This window comes from Lithobates pipiens, unplaced genomic scaffold (assembly GCF_037356315.1).
Source record: "Lithobates pipiens isolate NorthernLeopardFrog02 unplaced genomic scaffold, aLitPip1_a1.2 Scaffold_23, whole genome shotgun sequence".
Classification (NCBI taxonomy): domain Eukaryota; kingdom Metazoa; phylum Chordata; class Amphibia; order Anura; family Ranidae; genus Lithobates; species Lithobates pipiens.
In genome coordinates this window covers 142027806-142044445 of record NW_027507785.1, presented here as the reverse complement: position 1 = coordinate 142044445, position 16640 = coordinate 142027806, and the positions used below count along the sequence as shown (strand labels likewise).

General features: G+C 44.2%; 4 pseudogenes; all 4 read right to left on the bottom strand.

Annotated features, from left to right (window-relative positions):
* Window positions 1–1106: 1106 nt before the first annotated feature.
* LOC143928976 (5S ribosomal RNA) lies at window positions 1107–1225 on the bottom strand (annotated as a pseudogene).
* Window positions 1226–15206: 13981 nt separating this feature from the next.
* Window positions 15207–15325, bottom strand: LOC143929012 (5S ribosomal RNA; annotated as a pseudogene).
* Window positions 15326–15425: 100 nt separating this feature from the next.
* LOC143929060 (5S ribosomal RNA) lies at window positions 15426–15544 on the bottom strand (annotated as a pseudogene).
* A 100-nt stretch (window positions 15545–15644) lies between these two features.
* Window positions 15645–15763, bottom strand: LOC143929030 (5S ribosomal RNA; annotated as a pseudogene).
* Between the last annotated feature and the right edge of the window lie 877 nt (window positions 15764–16640).

Sequence of the window (16640 nt, the reverse complement as noted above, 5' to 3'; positions counted from 1 at the left end):
GTGCAATCACTGTTGTGCTTAAAGTCTCACAATAAATTTATATGCTTAAACTGCACAACCTGATGCTGAGTAGGTGTCTTAGGTTTGCCTGGATCCAATCCCTTGGGATGCTTACTGCCCATAGCTCCTGTGTCTCCACTTACAGCCCCCTGACGCTCTGGGCTGTAAAACTGCCGCCTGGCGCCTGCGCAGTACAGCGCCGTGCACACCGAACGACGCGGCTCGCAAACACACTCCCGCCTCCTCCATTAGCACGGGAGTGTGCTTGGCGCGCATGCACGAGGACTGCCGGTATCCAGGGGGGAAGGGAATTGCCATCTGAGCTGTCTGGGACCCCCAGACTACGTGGGACCCCTGTATTACCTTCATTGTGGCAGAGATTGCAGTGGAGACATGAGTCATCTGAGAGAACCAGGCTTCACTGAGCGTGTGTATCTGAAAGGCATGTAAGTATGCATCAGGCTGCTCTTACTCCCCCTAGTGGTGGAAACCAGGTAAGACATACAACTACTCAATGAAGAAATCCATAATATAATTTATACAGGATTAACTTCCCTTACCTGTCCTCGCCGCAGGAATTGCTGAAAACAGACAGATTCCAGCCTTCACCCATCACGGCGGGCAGAGTTGTGACAACCTTCAGGTTTTTTTGGGGTTCCTTCTCAGAAGAACCTCCTACCTGGACCTTGTAAAAGACTCTGCCAGAAACTTTCGTGCCACTATGTAAATAGTACAGTAAGTCTGGTTTTCCCAGAGCCCAGTCTTCCAATAGGAGAGGACTTACAGGCAAAACCTCGTTTCTTCAGATGACGAGGCCCGGGTACCATATCATCTTGGGAGTCAAAATATCGGCCCGAGATATGGATCCGGTTTGTTGTAGCCCTTAGGCCCCCGCAGGGACCTGCACAGAACTTTCTTCATAGCACATGTTTTACGTGACCAACCACCACTGGCGAAGGAAAAAATGAGGTGCCTCCCATATGGGAGGGGTTATATAGGGAAGGAATTCTCCTTAATTGGGGGTTAACCAGTGTCCAATCACCAGAGGTGCCTATATAACCCACTATGTAATGATCCTGCGTCCCGTGATGTATGATCAAGAAATAAGCATACGGCACCTGGTATTCCCAGTCGGTCTTCCATCCAGTTACTAATCAGGCCCGACAATGCTTAGCCTCCGAGATCAGACAAGATCGGGCACTTTCAAGGTGATGGGGCCATAGGCGATCTCTTTGGGCACTCTCAACCATCTTGACAAACGCCAACATGGTCATCTTGGGAAACAAGCGAAAAAAAACAAGTCATTGCCAACATTGGAGACTAAGCAGGGTTGGGCAATCAGTTTTCTTGCCTGAAATAGGCATCTCAGAACTGCCATCTGGCTGCTTCCCGGGTTTCCAACTCCTTCAACTAATCCCAGGAGACAATACTTCGCCTCCATCCTGGTGGAGGTTCCAAACACCCGATCAATGGTTCCTGTCACCTTCGTCCAGTAGCAGATCAACTTCGGGCATCTCCAAAACATGTGCATCATGTCTCCCCCCATGTTCAAATTGAAAAAGTTTACGAGGAGCATAATATATAATAAGAACTTATTCTATATAATAAGAACAGATGCGACATCCTCTGAGAGGAGAGCCACAATTGACCACAGGCAGTATTCCTGTGGCCAATTATAGCTCAAGGGGGTTTAGTACACACCCCACACTATATAAGGCCGCCAGCGCGGCGGCCTTGTATAGTGTGTTGCGGCGGTCAGGGAAAGAGGACGATAGGCAGGGACAGTGTCTTTACTGCTTGGGAACCTAGCACTGTTACAGTGGGTGTTATGTGTCTCCTGCACAGTACACACCTGAAGCTACCCTTTATTACTGGTGTTCAATTGTTGCAATACAGGCATCTGCAGTGCAGAAGTTAGAGTGGGTGTTGTGTGCCTCCTGCACAGTACACACCTGAAGATACCCCTTATTGCTGGTGTTCTGTTTCTGTATTGCAGGAACCTAGCACTGTTACAGTGGGTGTTGTGTGCCTCCCACGCTTGTCCTTATTTTCGGCAGCTGGACGTGTTGAGCCACATCATGCCGAACACTTGGTCGGATGTGAAAGACCAAGCCCTCCTAATGCTCCTCATCCTCTCTCACCCAGGCTCAGGGTACTAGCCTGTGTTCTGTATACACTAGGCTTTCTTCTGTATACCCTATCCTCTCTTTATACTCTAGCCTGTCGTTTATGTACACTAGACTCTTTGTTTACCTCATAAATGGCAGTGTATATAGAAGGAAGGCTAGTTTATACAGAGAGGCTAAGGTATACAGAAGGTAGGCTAGAGAATAAAGAAGACAGGCTAGTGTATACAGGACACATGCTAATGTATACAGAAAACAGGCTTGGTTATAGAGAGAGACTGAGACTATTATATTCAGAAGAAAAGCTAGTGTATAGAGAGAGGCAGGCTGGGGTATACAGAGAGGCTAGTGAATACAGATAGGGTGATGTATACAGAAATGCTAGTGTATACAGAGAGGCTAGAGTATACAGTTATTCTGGGGTATACAGAGAGGCTAGTTTAAAGAGAGGCTAGTGTATACAGAATACAGACTCGTGTATGCAGATAGGCTTGAGTATACAGAGATGCTAGAGTAAACAGTGAGTCTGGGGTACACAGAGAGGCTAGTTTAAAGAGAGGCTAGTATATACAAAGATGTTAGTGTATAGAGAGAGTCGAGTGTATACAGATAGGACAGTGCATATAGAGAGACTAGTGTATACAGAAGACAGGCTTGGGTATACATCCAAGCTGACAGTGTATACAGAAGCCTGGGTAGTGTATACAGAGAATCTAGTGGGTACAGAAGACAGGCTGGTGTATTCTAGCTAGTTTTTACAGTCTAGTGTATACAGAAGACAGGCTGTGGTATACAGAGGGTTTAGTGTATTCAGAGAGTCTGGTGTATAGAGATGCAAGGGTGTACAGAGAAGCTAGTATATATAGAAGACTACAGCATACAGAAGAAAGGCTAGTGAATACAGAATAAAGGCTGGCTTCTACGGAGAGGCTAGTGTATGCAGAACACTATCTAGTGTATAAAGAGAGGCTAGATTATACAGAGAGGCTAGTGCATACAGTGAAGCTATTTTATATAGAAGCCTGGTTAGTGTATACAGAGAAGCTAGTGTGTACAGAAGAAAGGCTAGACAGACTATAAAGAGAGACAAGTGTTTACAGAGGACAGTTTGGGGTATAGAGAGATGCTAGTTTATACAGAGAGGGCATACAGAAGACAGAAGACGGGCTAGTGTATTCAGAACATAGGCTAGGTATTCAGAGAGTCTAGTGTATACAGTCGGCGAGTGTATAAATAAGACTGGCTAGTTTACAGAGATGCAAGGGTGTACAGAGAAGCTGGCATATAAAGAAGACTACAGCATACAAAAGAAAGGCTAGTGAATACAGAATACAGACTCGTGCATGCAGATAGGCTTGAGTATACAGAGATGCTAGAGTAAACAGTGAGGCTGGGGTACACAGAGAGGCTAGTTTAAAGAGAGGCTAGTATATACAAAGATGTTAGTGTATATAGAGAGGTTAGTGTATACAGAGGGTCGAGTGTATACAGAAAGGACAGTGCATATAGAGAAACTAGTGTATACAGAAGACAGGCTTGGGTATACATCAAAGCTGACAGTGTATACAGAAGACTGGGTAGTGTATACAGAGTGTCTAGTTGGTACAGAAGACAGGCTGGTGTATTCTAGCTAATTTTTACAGTCTAGTGTATACAGAAGACAGGATGTGGTATACAGAGGGTTTAGTGTATTCAGAGAGTCTGGTGTATACAGTCGGCGAGTGTATACATAAGACTGGCTAGTTTACACAGTGTTTACAGAGATGCAAGGGTGTACAGAGAAGCTAGTATATATAGAAGACTACAGCATACAGAAGAAAGGCTAGTGAATACAGAATAAAGGCTGGCTTCTACAGAGAGGCTAGTGCATACAGTGAAGCTATTTTATATAGAAGCCTGGTTAGTGTATACAGAGAAGCTAGTGTGTAAAGAAGAAAGGCTAGACAGGCTATAAAGAGAGACAAGTGTTTACAGAGGACAGTTTGGGGTATAGAGAGATGCTAGTTTATACAGAGAGACTAATGTATACAGAAGACAGGCTAGGGCATACAGAAGACGGGCTAGTGTATTCAGAAAATAGGCTAGTGTATACCGAAGACAGGCTATTGTATGCAGAAGACCGGCTAGTGTATACAGAGAAACTAGTGTATAACAGAGTGTATATAGAAGACAGGCCAGGGTGTAAAGAAGACAGAGTAATGTATACAGAAACAGAAAACATGCTCGTGTATATAGAGAGGCTTGTGAATTTAGGGGGTAGGCTAAGTGATAACAGAAGACAATCTTGGATATACAGACACATTTCATCATTTCATCTAGTTCGCATCTCTAATGGAGTTTGTCTCATTGCCATGTTATGCCTTTTCATTCTTAAGCTAAATATAGATTATACTCACTACACGATTTTAATCACCCACATCAAGCATGCAATAAAACTATCATACATCAAAATAAACCATGTACTGCCAAAACAATAACGGCCAATAACTTAAAAAATGACTTATCAGTCAATGACTTAACAAAATAAACTTTGCACTCTTTTGCTCTATTTTGCATATTTGTAATTCTCCACATCAACTGTCACTTTGATATCACCACTGACGACACACCATCCTGACTTATTTTGCTTTATTTATTATTAGTACTATCTCAAAAGCAGTTAAATCTATTCACTTCGATGAGGTCTACCGCTAATTGTACGGTAATGCAAAATGTTCACAAAACCATCCATTTGCTACCAGACATGCTGCACATATTATGAGTAATGTAACTATCGCTCGCTAACAATGTAAACAGTTTTATTGTTTTTCTGACATTAACCGAGTATCTCTGACATTAACTGAGTAACTCTCTGCACTAGGATTTGCACAGTTAAAACACAGTGACAAAACATTTCTTTTTACCGCAGCAAAATGTGAGAAAAGCAGTTTAAGCCGTCTTTCTGCCATATGCTTCAGAAAATTAATGTACCGCTTTTAAATCCATATCAATTCCACATCCTAATGTAAACCGTCTAAAATTTTAACATTTACTCATAGCAATTACTGATATTACATTATGATTATACCAGTGGAAATGGACCGCGTAATGGAATTGTCAAATTAATCATAATCTCAGAGTTAACTTAGCTGATAAATTTACGATTTACTCAACCATTTACTCAACGATTTAAAGTTAGATTTTTTCAGGCTAAGTCAATTTAATCTTAAATAATTTATACTATATTCTACTGTACTCCTAAATAATGTACTGTTTTTCTGTATTTTAGCCGTGCTCATATTTCGTGTTATGTTGCTATTCCGACAATCGGCCTTAATGAGGATATTACTTTGCAACTATCTCTTGATCCCTTTTGTGTATTCACTTTATCTGTATTTATATTTACTGCCTCAATATACTTATTATTATTATATTATAGAGATTACTATCTCTAAATCATTGTAAGCGTAACCATAGTTATAATGTCTACAGCTAATTTTACGTTAAAGCAAAATTCACACAAAACCATCTTTTTAAAACCTTTTACAACCGGCACATTAAGAATAATGCAACCATCTCTCTACCTCTATGCAATAGAGTCTTTCTGACTCTATTTTGTGTATTACTTCAACTGTCACACTGATGACCATTTGTAACACATAACACTGGCAACACATTTTTTAAAAGCAGCAAAATGCGAGAAAGTGGTTGCAGTAGCAAAGGATAGCAATAAAGTTTGATTACATTAATAACACATAATGCAACTATTTTAAATTCACATCAAGCATACATCCTATTGTAAACTGTCTATCACTATTAATGTTCAGGGTTACTGATACATTATGCGGATAACCAGTGGAAACGGAGAAAAGTCAGTGTAAGCCGTCTTCGTGCGTAACAAAATTAATGGATCGATTTACACGTTGGAATTTACAAGCTACGTCAATTTACTCTTAAATAATGTATACCCTTTAGCTGCTTAGCTCACACTTTGCTGTATTTAGCCGCGTTAACTGTATTAATGGTTACATGTAAGTAACCAATGGGGATTGACATTTCATGTCTATCTCACATCTCTAATGCAATTTGTCTCTTTAAAATTTCATACATTTCCGGTTATTATACTTTCTCATCCTTAAAGACAAGTTGTGGATATTTTATGATTACAGCAATCATCTCATCTAATTGCTAGTCCGATATTCTAACTTGGTATTACTTTGCAAGGCTCTATTTAACAATGTAAAGGTAAGCTAGCTATTTTGTGTATTTCCACTTAAACTCGACCTGTATATACTGTCTCAATATTATCCTTTCTAATTTTGCTAAATTAGATTATAGGGTTTGCTATGTCTAAATCCAGGTAACCTACTCACCTTTATTACGTATACTGCTACTTTTAGGATAATACAAAACCATCTTTTGCTTCTTTACACGTTTCACATATTAAGAGTAATGCAATCCTACCGATATGAACAGTTCAATTGCTCTTCTTACATTTAGCTGGTATCTCTCTGCTATAGGAAACTGAATTTTTACTACAACGATAACTCATATAATATCAGTCCACTCAGTGTTACCGGGATAACTTTTGCATTTAGAGTAATGAAATGATTTCTCAGTAATTTTGAAGCTACTGCAAAAAACGCTTCCGATCTCTTTTCAACTGCAATACTTTAGCTCTGCAATATAAAGGAATATTTAGCTGCTTAGCTCAAACTTTGCTGTACGTAGCCGTGTTAACTTTATTAATGGTTACCAATGGAGATTGACATCTCTAATTCACATTCACATTTCTAATGCAGTTTGTCTTTTTGCCATGTCATCCTCTGCCAGTTATTTTCCTTTCTTATCCTTATGCTATATTTGGGGTATATTCACTACATGATTAAAGACACGTAATGAACCCGATTGATAAAAACCTACACACGTCGTTGCTGTCATTTCGTGTATTTCCACTTAAACTCGACTTGTATATACTGTCTCAATATTAATCTGAGATATTTTGATATATTTATTATTAGAATAACCAGATTACGATCTCTAAATCCTGGTAAACCAACTCACACAAAACCATCTTATTTCTACCTTACACGCAGCAATAAATATTAAGATATTAACATTTAACCGGTATCTCTCTGCAATAGTAAACGGAATAAGTAGAACACTCATCTAATATCAGTCTTCTCAGTGCTACCGGAACAACTTTTACATTTAGAGTAATGCAACGATTTCTCAGTTTTATGAAGCTACTGCAACTAACGCTTTGGATTTCTTTCCTGTTAAATTACGCTCTGCAATATTAAGCCATGTAAATTGTCCTATTGGTCTACTAACAATGCTATGTATAAAAATACAAATCTTTCAAAAGCAATATCGTCTAACTACAATACTTAAACTCTGCATAATAAATATGATTAATGCGACTAATGCTAATAATAAAGTCGTCTAAAACTCGGCTATAGGTAGAGAATAAAACTATCTTACATTAAAATAAACCATGTACTGCCAAACCAATAACGGCCAATTACTTAACGTCTATCAGTCAATGACTTAACAAAATAAACTTAGCACTCTTTTGCTCTATTTTGTATATATGTAGTTCTCCACATTAACTGTCACATTGATATCACCACTGACAACACACCACTGACCTTTTAACAGCACCAAATCTGAAAAAAGCACTGTAACTCTTTACCTCATTTAGAAGTAGTTGCATTAGCAAAAAATAAAGTCCTGTCTTCTGTACACGCTAGCCTTTCTGTATACATTAATCTTTCTGTGTACACCAGTCCCTCTATATAGACTAGCCTCTCTGTCTTCTGTATACACGTGCCCGTAACCTATATACACTAGCCTGCCTTCTTTTTACAATAGTCTCGGTGTCCCAGCCTCTCTGCATACACTAGCCTCACTGAATTCCCCAGACTCTCTTCTGTATACACAAGCCTATCTGTAAACAATAGCTTGTCATCTGTACACACTAGCCTCTCTGTATATACTAGCCATTCTTCTGTATACACCAGGCTCAGGGGAATAACATTAGCCTATCTGTATTACCTTGTTTGACTTTTCTGATTTCTGTTTCTTTTCTAGGGTCTACCTCGCCGTATACCCAAGCCAATCTTATTACCCCAGCCTCATTCCAATTATAATAGCCTCACTGTATACCCCAGGCGGTCTTGTGTTGGGTTTTTTCAGTCTGCTCAGCCATCTTCTTGTAGGGGTTCTTCGGGTCAGCCCTTGCTCCCTTTTCCCCACGTATCCTCTCATTCACAAGAAGTTCATTCTCATGTCTGGGTTACCTTGGGCATCAGGCTCATCCTATCCTTCATGGGACATTCATTTGGGTTTGCGTAGCTTGCAGGCTCTTAGGGGGTTCCTTCTCATCTTCAGGTCAAGAGTCGGTGGGTTCTACTCTGACAGCTGTAACTTACCGGTTACTTACAGTTGGCGTTTTGGCATATGTCATTTTATGGATGGGATCTTTACCTTTCCTTTTCCACCTATACTTGTGTCTTTTTGCCCTCTTTTCAAGCATACTGACCATCCAGGCCATGGAACACCTCAGGCCTTGGTTCTTAAGTAATATCGCATTTCCCACTTGAAGACTCCGATTACAAGTGGGAAGGCTGGTCAAAGGCCAGCCCGTATTTGTGGGAGGAGTCTGTCAGGGCCAGGGTTGGTGTTTTCTAGGGAGAGAGAGACTGGGTTACACAGACTTGCTAGTGTATACAGACGGAATAGTGTATACAGAAGACCAGCTAGTTTATACAGAGAGGCTAATGTGTACAAAAGACAGGCTAGATTATACAGAAGAACATACTGGATATGCAGAGATGGAGGCAAGGTTATACAGAGGGAGAGGCTGTTTTACACAAAGAGGCTAGTGTATGCAGACTTGCTAGAGTATACGGACAGACTAGTGTATACAGAGAGGCTATTTTATACAGAGAGACTAGGGAAAACAGAGAGGCTAGTGTACAGAGACAAGCTGACAGTGAGGCCGGGGTATAATGAGAAGCTAAGTTATACAGTAGACAGGCTAGTTTATATAAAAGACAAAATTGGGTAAACAGAATACAGGCTGGGGTATAATGAGAGGCAAGATTATACAGAGAGGCTAGGGTATAAAGATGTATACAGAAATGCGGGGTATACCGAGAGACTATGTGTATAAAAGACAAGCTAGGGACAGACTAGTGTATACAGAAGACTGGCTAGTTGATACAGAGAGGCTAATGTGTACAAAAGACAGGCTAATGTATACAGATAGGCTAGATTATACAGAAGAACATCCTGGCAGAGAGCTCAGCTTCACGGGATGGCCAACGTGAGTAATATGAGTGAGACTCCTCACCCCCCCCCACCTACCAGATCTGACTTTCATCCCCTTGCCCTCTCTGCCCCGGTCATCTGGTGGCAGTTTTATGCACTCCCTGGCCCCAACCCATTCATAATCCTTACCGACCTTTCCTTCCGCTGCTCACAGGAACACACTGGATGACTTGTCTAATTAACCAACTTGTACAAGACACCGCTATCCTCCTGTCTGACACCGGTCCCCATTGGAGGCTTTACCCCTCACTGTTTGGGTGGTCCCTGCCTCCCCCTGGATGCTCCACATATACCCCGACGACATTGTCGGAGCGGCACCACTTGACAGGACACGGGGCTGTCATGCTGGTGGCATCTCCCATTGGAGGAAGGGATGATGGCCCCAATCCCTTGGCAGCAGGTTCTTTCATGTACAGACCAGGGCGGCTCATCTTCCCTTCTGGAGTCTTGACCTTAGAGGGGGGAGTTGCACTTTGGGGGGTCTGAGTGATACCTAGTGCGCTGTACTGGAAGGGCTTGACATTCCCGCATATGTGTCCCCTCTCCCTGGTTGTGCCCCTCGCCCCCCCCCCCTCTGGCCCCCACCTACTCTTTGCCGATATTGCCTTCTGCAGCTTTCGGGGACACCCTGGATGACTTATTTATTGCGCCTATTGGTACGAGACACTGCTTCCCCCCTGGAGGATTTACCCCTTACTGTTTGTCCCAGCCTCCCTCTGGATGCTCTACACAGCCCCCGATGGCGATGCAGGAGAGATGCTAATTGGCGGGCCCCAGGACTGCTGCTCGGGTGAAGTCTCCCGTTGGATAGAGGGATGGTGGCCCCAGCCCCTTGCCTGCCGGATTCTCCATGCACCGACCAGGGCTGCTCATCTTTCATCTTGATGTGGTGACTATGGAGGGGAGGAGTTGAAACGTATGGGGTCCGGGTGGTTGCTGGTGTGGGTGCGCTAAAGGACTTGACCTTTCCGCATGTTTGTCCCCTCTCCCTTGCTGCCTCCTTCCCTCCCCCCTTCCCTCCCTTACCTCCTTCCCTTCCCTCCCCCCTTCAATCCCCCCTCTCCCCCCCCTTTCCCCCCTTCCCTCCCCCTTTTCCCCCGGGGCGTGGACGGAGGAGAGTGGGTAAGGAGAGGACAATCTGCCAAAAGGAGAAATGCATCTGTTCGGGGGCTGCATGTACTTTTGGGGTATGGGACGGGGGGTGGTGGATCCCATTCTGTGATGCCTTTTCTGTTGTGACGGGCTCCCACATGCATGCCTACATTTAGGGCGAGCTGAGGAGACCCCTCAGTGCTGACAGTTATATGCTCTACCTCTGTTTTGATTATACTATTGTTTTTTGGTTCTATGATGTTACTGATTATCTTTTATTTGCATACCGGTATCAAACGTGATATTTACCACTGCCGGGACTGGGGGGACTGGAATCCGGGGGCTCCCTCTCCGACCTGTCTACCCACCAACTCAAGTAGGACGGCGCTTTAAACCCAGTGTACATCTGGTAAATGCTATAGCATAATTGTGCTGTTTAGTATACAATTCCTGTAGTGTTGAGTGCGGACAACCCTTAATTTCCCTCTCCTCGCCTGACCTCTTTTTCCCCTTACCTTTCCTTCCTTTCTCCCCCTTAGTTCCCGTCATCCATTACCTACCCAATACCTACCTTGGTTCAACTTTCTTTGCTTTTCTCTGACGTCCCCCTTCCCCTCCCCGAGGAGCGATGGCAGACTCAGTCAAGGTCACCTCTCTAAACGTTAAGGGACTGAACTCCTCTGAAAAACGGTGGATCCTCCTGTGAGAACTGAAGACTTCCTGTACTGATGTGGCCTTTATACAAGAAACACATTTTAAAAATACTAGCCTCCCCTTTCTACGGTCAAGATCCTTCCCTAAGGTCTACCACTCTACTAACCCCTCCTCTAAGACCAAGGGAATCTCCATTCTGATCTCTAGCAGGCTCCCCTCGGTTCTCCAGGATTCTCTGGTGGACCCTGGGGGCCGATATCTTTTTCTTAGGGGTCACATTGGAGAGCTCCTTTTTACATTTGCCACTGTGTACGCTCCCAATGATCACCAAGACACATTCCTCAGAACTACCCTGCACAGATTATGTGACTTTCGGGAGGGCCAGTTGATATTAGGTGGGGACTTTAATGTCCCCTTTCGCCATCGGTTGACACTTCTGCCTCTTGCTCCTCGCTCCTCATTTCCTCTAGAAAGCGGATTACTAAGTGTTTACTGAATGACCAATTAGTTGATGTCTGGTGTCTGCAACACTCCGGGGAAAGGGACTACTCTTTTTGCTCTTCCCCTCACAAATCATACTTGAGGATAGACTTCTTCTTGATTCCACATGACCAACTGCACTTGGTGAGCTCTTCCTCCATCGGCCATATTACTTGGTCCGACCACGCTCCTGTAGACCTTACCTACACCCTCTCTAGGAACCCCTCACCTAGGTCTCTATTCTGGCACCTTAATGAGAGCCTCCTCCAGATACCGGAAGTTTTAGCAGATGTGACCAGGGAATTGGACCTTTATTTCCAAGAAAACTAAACTGCCACCCGGGGATAATTTGGGAGGCTCACAAGTCAGTACTCCGCAGGGTACTTATCAGGCACGGGGCACGCATCAAACGAACACGGAAGGAACAAATTGCTAATCTGGTTTGTGAACTTGCCTCTGTGGAAGCGAAACATAAACATGCCCCCTCACGGACCTTAGACCTTAGAGATTGAATTGGGGACACTCCGTACCCAGATTACTGACCTACTCCATTATAAAGCGAAAGTGGCACTCCAATTTTGTCGTAAACTGATGTAGGAGTCAGGGGACAAATGCGGAAAAATCTTTGCCAGGTCGGTAAAGGAGTTGAAATCTGCCTCTTACATACAACAGTTGATAGATGAGAATGGCCAGAGGGCCTCTACCCCAACCCAAATAGCCAAAGTCTTTGAATAATGCTACTCTGATCTCTACAACCTGCCCGATTCAGGGTCTGGACAGGACAATATAGACAGATATGTAACCGGTTCTGGTCTACCAACCCTCTCATCGGAATCACGGGAGTACTTGGAGAACCCGATCACACTGGAAGAAGTCCAGATGGCCGTGGGACCTTCGAAGGTGGGTAAGGCTCCGGGCCATGACGGATATACCGCACAATACTATAAGACCTTCCTCCCTATTCTCGGCCCGCGCTTGGTGGATTTATTGAATACTCTGAGCTCGAATGGGGATTTTCCTGAGGATACCCTTAGAGCCCACATCTCGTTGATACCTAAGGAGGGCAAAGACTCGGGCCTATGTGAGAGCTACAGACCAATTTCCCTCCTAAATTCGGTCCTAAAACGATTCTCTAAAATCCTCGCTACGTGATTGGCACAGCACTTGCAGTCCCTTATACATATTGACCAGTTAGGTTTTATTCCCACCAGGGAAGATAGGGACAACACCATTAAGGTGCTTACCCTGGTCCATAAAGCAAAGTCATCTGGGACCCCTTGTCTTTTCGTGAGCACTGATGCCGAGAAGGCTTTTGATCGGGTCAAATGGACATTCATGTTCTCGGTCCTTAGCCATATAGGTCTGAGTGAACGGATGCTGGCATTGAAAAGTAAGATATACTCACGCCCTTCAGCTCAACTCAAAGCGAATGGGGTGCTCTCATCTCCCCTTGACATCGGGAATGGGACCAGACAGGGTTGCCACCTGTCGCCCCAATTATTCGGACTGTCATTGGAACCCTTTCTCTCCACAATTCGACAAAACTCAGACATAACGGGACTCCAAATGGGTACTATTGACATCTGCCTACGTAGATGACATGCTGTTCTTGTTGACGAATCCCAGAGTTTCCTTGCCAAATCTCCTTCGGGAATTACAGATATACGGGATACTTCTTGAAATCAGAGGCCATGGGGGTCGAAGTCCCCCCGCAAACGTTACTAGACTTGTAGTCCAATTTTCGATTTAAATGGACCCATACAGCCCTTAAGTACTTAGGTTCTTGCTTCACGGGTGGCATTCTGGCCTCCATTCCTGGTTCAGGAGATGCAATCTCATTGAAATGAACATACTCCCTAAATTTACCTATCTTTTCCAAGCTCTCCCGATCCAGATTCCAGTCCCGTTTTTTAAGCAAGCTCAATCCCTGCTCACTCAATTTAACTGGGCCCACAAAAATCCCAGACTTAAGTGGTCACAGCTGACATTGTCTAAACAACAGGGAGGGTTGGTTCTCCCTGACTTGCGATGCTACTACCTGGCCTCCCATCTGGGGCGTGTATTGGACTGGAATGGAAACAAACTTTCTAAGCTCTGAGTGCAACTCGGACAATCTCACTCCCGAATTCCGCTAAGAAGCGCCATGTGGTGCTATAAGGATTTACCCACAGAATTGACGTCACATCCCACTATAGGGGCTTCATTGAAAGTCAGTCACCTGATCGCTACCCAAAACACACTCACGTCTTTGACTTCCCCCCTATTCCCTATACGTGGCCATCCGAACATGGAACCGGGGACCCACTTAGAAATTCCAACCTAGACCATGCGTCTAAATTCGTCATTGATGGAAAATGACCTTCTTTCTCAACCCTAACAGATCCGACAGGGCTTTTCCAACTGCCTTTTTGGAGAGCGGCGCAACAACATCATTTTTTCCATTCCATCCCCAATACTCAAACTTTCGCACGCCCTCAGACGGAGTTTGAGACTCTATGCAGGAGCGAAGGCCCTTTGGTCCACATTCTCTCTCAAACAGATCACCCACACTTAACCTGTCTGTCCAACTGGGAAAAGGACCTTAATTGCTTGTTTTCCCCAGCACAGAGACAACGCATTATCACTTTGGCTCTCAAAACCTCGCTGTGCACGAAGATACAGGAGACAAATTTTAAACTTCTCACCAGGTGGTATTTGACACCATCAAAGCTGCATAAATAATTCCCCTCTTCCTCGAACATATGCTGGAGGTGTGGAGAAGAAGAGGGCACGTTGATCCACATTTTTTGGTCCTGCCCCAGCTTGGTGGACTTCTGGACAGAGATCCGATGCATAACACAAAAATTCACAGACTTCTCCATCCCGGAAGAGGCTGCATTCTTTCTCTTGCCCCATTCACAGATTCCCATTAAGAAGTACAAAAAAATCAATTTTACGGCATGTGATAAATGCGGCGATATCCTGCATCCCTCTCTATTGGAAAAATGTCCCCCCCCTTTCATTACTCACTGGCTTAGGAAAATAGAGGACATTAAAAAAAATGGAGGACTTGATCCTCACATCACAAGGTAAACAAGAATTTTTTAAACAAACCTGGGACATCTGGAATACCTTTATATTCTCGCTGGAAGGATGTCGCCTGCTATCACCTTAGTGCTCTGAGCTTTCCTTGACTGGCCCCTTGGACAGTGGCTGCCATTGTGTCTCGTCCCCTCTTCTCCTTTCCTGATCTTTCACCCCTTCTCTTTTCTGCCTTCCTCCCCTATCTCTCACCCCCTCCACCCACTCTCTCTTTTGGAAAAAGTGGAAAATTGGGAATGACGGAGGGACCTGAGGTTTGTGTGACCCTGGATCTTGGTACAATACTTTATTCGTGCCTTGAATCATTATGATTGATGGAAGGCAGACTCACAGTTGCGAATATACCTGTATCAAGTATTGTTCAGCTGCTTTTTGCTCTGTATTTCTCTGTTGCATTATGTACTCGGGGGACCCGTCTTCCCCTGTTTGGAGAAAAAATTATATTTGAAAAAAAAAAGAAGCCTACGACACCTGGTATTCCCAGGCGGTCTCCCATCCAGGCATTAACCAGGCCCGACCCTGCTTAGCCTCCAAGATCAGATGAGATGGAACAGATTCAGGGTGATGTGGCCATAGCCTATAACTTCAGGCACTCTCAACTCTCTTGACAAACGCCAAGATGGTCATCTTGGGAAAGAAACAAAAAAAAAACAAGTCAACACAAACAACATAAAAAGAAGTCTACAGCACCTAGTATTCCCAGGTGGTCTCTCATCCAGGTATTAACAAGGCCCGACCCTGTTTAGTCTCTGAGATCAGACGAGATCTGGTGCTTTCAGGGTTATGTGGCCATAGGCAAGCTCTTCAGGCACTCTCAACCCTCTTGACAAACACCAAGATGGTCACCTTGGTAAACAAACAAAACAAAAACAAGTCAACGCCAACAACATAAAAAGAAGCCTACAGCACCTAGTATTCCCAGGTTGTCTCCAATCCAGGTACTAGCAAGGCCCAACCCTGTTTAGCCTCTGAGATCAGAGGAGATCGGGCGCTTTCAAGGTTATGTGCCCATATGCAATCTCTTTGGGCACTCTCAACCCTCTTGACAAATGCCAAGATAGTCACCTTGAGATACAAGTGAAAAAAGACAGGTCAATGTCAACAACATAAAAAGAAGAATACGGCACCTGGTATTCCAACGCCATCTCCCATCCAGGTACTAACTAGACCCAACCCTTCTTAGCCTCAGAGATAAGAAGAGCTAGGACTTTTTCAGGGTGATGCTGCTGTAAGCGATCTCTTTGGGCACTCTCAACCCTCTTGACAAATGCCAAGATGGTCACCTTGGGAAACAAGTGGAAAAAAACTAACGAATCAACGCCAACAACATAAAAAGAAGCCTACAATAACCGGTATTCCCAGGTGGTCTCCCATCCAGGTACTAAGCAGGCCTGACTATTCTAAGGCCGCGTACACATGGGCGGACTATCCGTCCAACTAAGTCTGTCAGACAATCCGACAGACAGTCCGTCCTACTTTTGAATGAACGGACTTGACCACACACCACGAACAGACAGTCCGCTGAAAGCTTGCGCGATGACGTGTACAGCACGTACGACGGGACTAGAAATTCGACGTCCAATACACTGCAATGCAACCTTCGGCCGTGTAAATCCTTTCTGAGCATGCGCCATACTTAGTCCGTCGAACTAGCCTACTCACGAGCGGACTGTCCGCTGAAACCAAGTTTGGACGGACAATATTACGGAAATTCCGAAAGACTTAGTCCGCCAGACTGTCCGCTGAAAAAGTCCGCTGAAGCCCACACACCAGCGCATTGTCCGCTGAAACACGTTTCAGCGGACCAAGTCCGTCAGACAGTCCGCCCGTGTCTACGCGGCCTTAGCCTCCAAGATCAGACAAGATTGGGTGCTTTCAGAGTGATGTGGCCAT